Source organism: Gekko japonicus, unplaced genomic scaffold (assembly GCF_001447785.1).
Source record: "Gekko japonicus isolate JY-2015 unplaced genomic scaffold, Gekko_japonicus_V1.1 scaffold6150, whole genome shotgun sequence".
Lineage (NCBI taxonomy): Eukaryota > Metazoa > Chordata > Lepidosauria > Squamata > Gekkonidae > Gekko > Gekko japonicus.
This window is the reverse complement of record NW_015176164.1, coordinates 19461-26755: the sequence shown is the minus strand read 5'-3', so window position 1 is coordinate 26755 and position 7295 is coordinate 19461. Positions and strand designations below refer to the sequence as shown.

At 49.7% G+C, this 7295-nt stretch overlaps 1 long non-coding RNA gene across 1 annotated transcript in view; it reads right to left on the bottom strand.

Moving 5' to 3' along the window:
* Nucleotides 1-4531: 4531 nt before the first annotated feature.
* LOC107123546 overlaps nt 4532-7295 on the bottom strand; it is a 21627-nt gene continuing 18863 nt past the window's right edge. The window contains exon 3 of the long non-coding RNA XR_001482953.1: nt 4532-4648. This is a non-coding gene — a long non-coding RNA (uncharacterized LOC107123546). The remainder of the gene's footprint in view (nt 4649-7295) is intronic.

Below are 7295 nucleotides of genomic sequence, written 5' to 3'. Positions count from 1 at the left end.
CTCACATTTATGGATGCCCGGCCCTTAAAGGGAGAAGCTTCCAGGGCCGGTGTCATTCAGAATGGCTGCACCGTCGCTTTAAGGGAAACTCCAGCTTCCAGCTACACGATTGCCAAATTCTTAATTTTTAGGAAGCAAATTCAAAAGCTGCCTCCGACCGCTAAGAACTGCCACCACTCTTTTTGCAGAAGCTTCGTTGCCTTTTAATTGTGGAAAAGTGCCTCCCCCGATGTTTAGATCGGACTCGGATATTTTCCGACAAGACAGTCATCTTGGGTCTATTAAGCCGTGAGCTTCCCTGGGACTTGCAAACTGCCTGTCTCCCGCCACAAAACCTGCCGCTAAGGTAAAGCCGTTGGCTGGGCATCCAACTCAAGCATGGTCTGCTCATGTGTAACTATTTCTTCCCTCTGTCGCTGATCCCACTGTGGGTATTTCAACTGTATGTTCCTTGGGGCAGGGACCTGTCTGTGTTTTTTTTAGCCTTGCAAAGTGTCGCTAGTGGCATTCAAACAAAACGACCTTCACTAAGCAACAAGCCAGCTGTATTTATTGTTTCCTCCTCAATGGGATACTATTGGTGTGTGTTTAGTAATGAAATGTGACCTGTTATGTAATAGCTAAGGAAAAATTATAATGTGAATTTTAGTTGGGTATAGTTGTATAAGTTTAAGAATTTATGACTTTTGTATCTTGTATGTATCTGTTTTCAAAAAGTAATAAAATTTATTTTAAAAAATGTACAAACAAGACCTTTATGGATACCCCGGACTTAAATACCACATGCTCAAAAAGCATGTACATACAAACAACTTTGGTGTTCGGCATTAAATGCAATTACTAACGTAGAGCAGAGTTCGTGGGAGAGATCTGTGGACGTGTCAAGGGAATAAAAGCACAAATTGTTTGCATGTGGGGGTCAGGGGCAGTGCAGAAATACTGGCCAAGATACCATGGAAAATTTACACGGTCAGAAAATAAAGTGAAAAAGAGGAATATAATTAATTGCCAAGGTGCCGTTAGGTATTTTAAATTGGTTATTTAATTTTAATATTATTGAAACTAACGTTTTAATGAATCAATGTTTTACGGGATTGTTAGCATGGACGGCTTCAAGAGGGAATTAGATAAGCATATGGAGCAGAAGTCCATCAGTGGCTATTAGTCACAAGGTACAGATAGGCACTCTGGGGCAAGTGATGCTCTGTCATCTTGGTGCTTGGGGGGGGCAACAGTGGGAGGACTCCTAGTGTCCTGGGCCCACTGCTGGACCTCCCGATGGCACCTGGTACATTTGGCCACTGTGTGATAGACAGAGTGCTGGACTGGATGGACCATTGGCCTGATCCAACATTGGCTTGTCTTATGTTCTTATGGATAAACATATGGAGCAGAGGTCCATCAGTGGCTATTAGCCACAAGATACAGATAGGAGCTCTCAGTCTGGGGCAAGTGATGCTCTGTATTTGTTGGTGCTTTGGAGGGGGGGCAACAGTGGGAGGGCTCCTAGTGTCCTGGCCCCACTGCTGGACCTCCTGATGGCACCTGGTATTTTTGGCCACTGTGTGACAGAGTGTTGGACTGGATGGGCCACTGGCCTGATCCAACATTGGCTTCTCTTATGTTCTTATGTTCTACTGGTTTGTATAACATGCTGTAAGCCACCCAGAGTCCACTTAAGGAGACGGGCGGGATAAAAATTGAAAAATAAAATAATTTTTTTAAAAAATAAATAAATAAATAAAATAAAATAAAATGATCCCCCAGATTCTAATACTGTATTCTTGGGATACATTAATGTAAGTGAAGTCATGTTGGATCAGGCCAATGGCCCATCCAGTCCAACACGGTTGATTCCAGAGGCAGCAGTTTGGGAGCAACATTTGCTGATTTCTGCAAAAAAATAATTTCAAAGCAACCCTAAAAGAAAAAAATGCATTCTCCCTGCTAAACAGGAGGAATAATCAGACTTGCCAAATGCGAGCCACGGGCTGGTAAAAATACTGCACCGAGTCAGCGCTACAGAAATAAGTCAACTTTTCTAGTTGGGTGCAGGGAAGGACTTAGGGCTTTAAAAAGTTCTGTTTGCTAGAGTGTTGGAATCAGGAATGTGCAGACAACGCTGTTGCTCCATCACACACCCTCTTGATAAATAAACTGTGAGAAAGTTGCTGCCACCTGCACTAGTCGTGTCAGAAGGGTGGGAAAAGGTGGCTTAAAGGGTGTTAAGAGGGGAATCCGTGTGACCTGACCGTTGCACATACGTGACCAAACTTTGCTTTGGTGTAGTGGTTAAGTGCGTGGACTCTAATCTGGGAGAACCGGGTCTGATTCTCCACGCCTCCACTTGGAGCTGCTGGATGATGACCTTGGGCAAGCCATCGTTCTGGCAGAGCTGTTCTTTCAAGGAAGAGAAGAACAAGAGGAGACTGGATTTATACCCCGCCCTTCACTACCCGAAGGAGTCTCAGAGCGGCTTACAATCTCCTCTCCCTCCCCCTCCCCACAACAGACGCCCTGTGATGCAGGTGTGGCTGAGAGAGCTCTGTTCTTCAAGAACAGCTGTGGCAGAACTATGGCTTGCCCAAGGTCATCCAGCAGGTGCAAGTGGAGGAGATTGGATTCATACCCCACCCTTCACTCATAGTCTCAGAGCAGCTTACAATCTCCTTTCCCTTCCCCTCCCCACAACAGACACCCTGTGAGGCAGGTGGGGTTGAGAGAGCTCTGACAGAAACTGCTCTTGAGAGAACAGCTGTGAGAGAACTTGTGACTGAAGGAGAAGAGATTGGATTTATAGCCCGCCCTTCACTACCCAAGGAGTCTCAGAGCAGTTTACAATCTCCTTTCCCTTCCCCTCCCTACAACAGGCACCCTGTGAGGGAGGTGGGACTGAGAGAGCTCTTGACAGAAACTGCTCTTTTTCAAGAACGGCTCTGACCAGAACTACGGCTTGCCCAAGGTCATCCAGCAGGTGCCAGTGGAGGAGTGGGGAATCAAACCTGGTTCTCCCAGATTAGCGTCCGCGCACTGAACCACAACACCAAACTGGCTCTCTCAGAGCTCTCTCAGGACAGTTCCCTCAGAGCTCTCTCGGCCCCACCTGCCTCACAGGGTGTCTCTTGTGGGAAGGGGAAGGAGCCGCTCTGAGACTCCGAGTGAAGGGCGGGGTATAAATCCAATCTCCTCTTCTGCGTTCTACGGGGGGTGGGGGGAAGCATTGCTTCGTACCCTCCTTCCCCACAGAGACAGCTCATATGTGCCTGTTGAGCAGGGGGTTGGCCTGGGTGGCCCATATGGCCCCTTCCAACTCTGTGATTCTAAGACAGAATTGATCTTGCCATCCTATTTAGTTAGTTATTTAATTCGATTTCTATCCCGCCCTGCCTGCAAACGGGCTCAGGGCAGATTACAAGGTCACACCAAGAGTGGGCTTGGCTCATACACCTGAAGCTGCCCCATACGGCATCAGACCCTCGGTCCGTCAAGGTCGGTCTTGTCCACTCAGACTGGCAGCGGCTCTCCAGGGTCTCAAGCGGAGACCTTTCCCATCACCTCCTGCCTGGTCCTTTTAACCAGAGATGCCGGGGGTTGAACCTGGGACTTCCTGCATGCCAAGCGGAAGCTCTGCCACTGAGCCACAGCCCCTCTTTACAGTTCTCCAGGGTCTCAGGCAGAGAGGTCTTTCCCATCACCTACTGCATGGTCCTTTTTAACTGGTGATACCGGGGACTGAACCTGGGACCTTCTGCATGCCAAGCAGATGCTCTGCCACTGAGCCACAGCCCCATCTTTACAGCTCTCCAGGGTCTCAGGCTGAGGTCTTTCCCATCACCTACTGCCTGGTCCTTTTTAACTGGAGATGCCAGGGATTGAACCAGGGACCTTCTGCATGCCAAGCAGATGCTCTTCCACTGAGTCACAGCCCCTCTTTACAGCTCTCCAGGGTCTCAAGCGGAGGCCTTTCACAACACCTACTGCCTGATCACTTTATCTGGAGATGCTTAATATTAAGTAAGAAGAAGCCGTGCGGCGGGGGGGGGGGGGGGGGAGATGGAGCTCCACGTGGAGGAGGAGGAAGAAGCCGCAGGTGAGCCTTCTCCCCCCAACCGCCCCCCCGCACCAGCGGCAAGGCCCACGTGGCTCCCAGCCGCCGGGGCTGCCGAGCCTCCCCCCCAACGGCCACTGGGGTTCCTAGATGTTAAGGGGGCATAAGTGTTTCCTCTAAGCTGAGTCAGTGTGAGCCAGCTCACAGTTTTGTAGCCTCTGGCTCACAGATTTTTGTCTCGGCTCAGGGAGGACGGCTCCAGAGCAAGCTAGTTTATGCAGCGGCCAAATCGCTCGCTCACAACTTTCATGCCAGTTGCTCACAAAGGAGAATTTTTGCTCACAGGACTCCACAGCTTAGAGGGAGCATCGTGGCTCACATCCGAAAGGGGAATGAACTGTCTGATCGCCAGATGCACAAGCTGTGGTGCTTTTTCTGGCTGAAGAAGGCCACGCCAGCGGCCCCAGAGTCACTCACCTCCTCCTCTGACATGGCTTCGTCCACCCCTTCTTCTTCCACGACAAAGCTCTCCTTCAGCTTGAGGTATTCCTCGTGCTCCCGCTGCTCCTGCTCCTCTTTAGCCTTCTTCTCCTCTTCCTCCTAGAAGCACAACAGTATCGATTTTTATCGATTTTTTAAAAAACAATTCATTTTCACCTTGCTCCGCAGGGACGCAATTAAAACGGCGGCAAAACTGGCCGTGAGAAGGAGGTCAATGGTAGCGCACGTCACGTTTTTGAAAAGCAGCACGGGAATAATCTCTCGTTTTCGGCTTTATCGGCAGCTGAGGGGGCCACCAAAAAGCAGGCCCCGCTCCTAAAGAAGGAGAGGACCGGGCATCCATTTATTAGTTCACAAACCAGGCTTTTGATTTTGTAGCAACTAACACACACACCCCGGCTTACCTTGCCATGGGAATGGGGTTCGAGTTCACCCGAACGGGGAGGCGACACTGGGGAAGCCTCTCCTGATTTGCCTTGCTCATTTCACTAGCTGTAGCTTGAGCGGTCCTCTCCCTTTACAGCACAGGCACCAAAGCGCTGAGCCACATGTGCTGCCTCCTGCAGTGAGGGAGACTGATGGTCTTATAACCTTTTTTTGGCCCATTTGCATACGCTCCTTTCGATCACCCTGCAGAGAACAGGAAGTCCCTCCCTACCCCCCACCCCACCCCAGCCAGCATATCCTTTTCCAGTTATCAGGTCTGACCGTGAACTGATGCGAGACCGAGAGCTAATTTCTGAACGCCACAAATCGCTGTTCCTGTTGCCACCCTATCAGTCTTTTTTTTTAAAAAAATAGGTTTTTACTGCTTTTCTACATAGATAAAAGAAGAGACACACAAGTAAGACCATCTACAAGACAAACGAACATAAAAAAAACATACAGGAGCATGTACTAATTGTATCTAGTTTGTTTTGCATACACAGAATCGTACTTATATGCACCTTTGCCTGTAAAATAGTACAAAAGAAAGAACGTTTTGGTATTTGTAGTACGAAATGATCGTATACATCTTTGCCAAACACAACTCAATCCATTTATACAGTCTTGACCAGGTTTTCCCCCCAAAATTTCTTCTTCTTTTTTAATCTTCTATTTGTAAAGTAAGTTTGTCCCTCTCTGCCGTTTCTAATAGTCAGTAGATAACCTCTTCTTTTGCAGGGACTTCTTTTCTCCCATATTTTGCATACAAAATCCTTGCTGCAGTCAGGGGTCATTTCCTGCAGGAGCGCACAGGAGCGGAGCTCCGGCAGTAAAGAGCTCAGGGGGCGGGCACATGCAACAAGCACCACCCCCTGCTCCCAGCAGCCCTCAGTCAGAGCAAGAAGCAGCCAGGTAAGCTGCAGAGCCTGTGAAGTTGCAAAGCCCTCCCCCCCCCCCGGCCTGCCTTCAGGTACAAGCTTTCCGCCTTCTGTGAGGGCAAATCTGCACTTCCCCCCCAAAAAAATAGTTAGCCAGCAATCCAAAACAGTCAAGTGGAGCCTGAGCGGTGGGTGTTGCCTTCTGACACACTTCCGGTGATGTCAGGGGGTGTGGCATATGCAAATAAGTTATGTTAATGAGTTATGCTAATGAGCTCCTGCACCTCTTTTTCTACGAAATGACCTCTGATAACATGTATAATCCTCATCCTGAGACCTTATCCTGATAAGAACATCAGAAGAGCCCTGCTGGATCAGACCAGTGGTCCATCTAGTCCAGCATCCAGTCTCACAAAGTGGCCAACCAGTTCCTTTGGATGACCAACAACAGGGCAGAGAGGCTGAGCCCTGCCTGTGGGTGCCCATCGATGAATAATTAATAGTCAAAAGAATGATCATTCATAACAGAAGAGCCCTGCTGGATCAGACCAGTGGTCCATCTAGTCCAGCATCCAGTCTCACAAAGTGGCCAACCAGTTCCTTTGGATGACCAACAACAGGGCAGAGAGGCTGAGCCCTGCCTGTGGGTGCCCATCGATGAATAATTAATAGTCAAAAGAATGATCATTCATAACAGAAGAGCCCTGCTGGATCAGACCAGTGAGGGTCCATCCAGTCCAGCATCCTAACTCACACAGTGGCCAACCAGTTCCTCTGGAGGGCCAACAACAAGGCAGAGAGGCTGAGGCCTTCTCTTGATAAGAACCTCAGAAGAGCCCTGCTGGATCAGACCAGTGAGGGTCCATCTAGTACAGCATCCTGTCTCACACAGTGGCCAACCAGTTCCTCTGAAGGACCAACAACAGGGCAGAGAGGCCGAGGCCTTCCCCTGTTAAGAACGTCAGAAGAGCCCTGCTGGATCAGACCAGTGAGGGTCCATCTAGTCCAGCATCCTGTCTCACACAGTGGCCAACCAGTTCCTCTGGAGGACCAACAACAGGGCAGAGAGGCCGAGGCCTTCCCCTGAGAAGAACCTCAGAAGAGCCTGCTGGATTAGACCAGTGAGGGTCCATCTATTCCAGCATCCCGTCTCACACAGTGGCCAACCAGTTCCTTTGGATGGCCAACAACAGGGCAGAGAGGCCGAGGCCTTCCCCTGATAAGAACGTCAGAAGAGCCCTGCTGGATCAGACCAGTGAGGGTCCAGCTAGTCCAGCATCCTGTCTCACACAGTGGCCAACCAGTTCCTCTGGAGGACCAACAACAGGGCAGAGAGGCCGAGGCCTTCCCCTGAGAAGAACCTCAGAAGAGCCTGCTGGATTAGACCAGTGAGGGTCCATCTATTCCAGCATCCCGTCTCACACAGTGGCCAACCAGTTCCT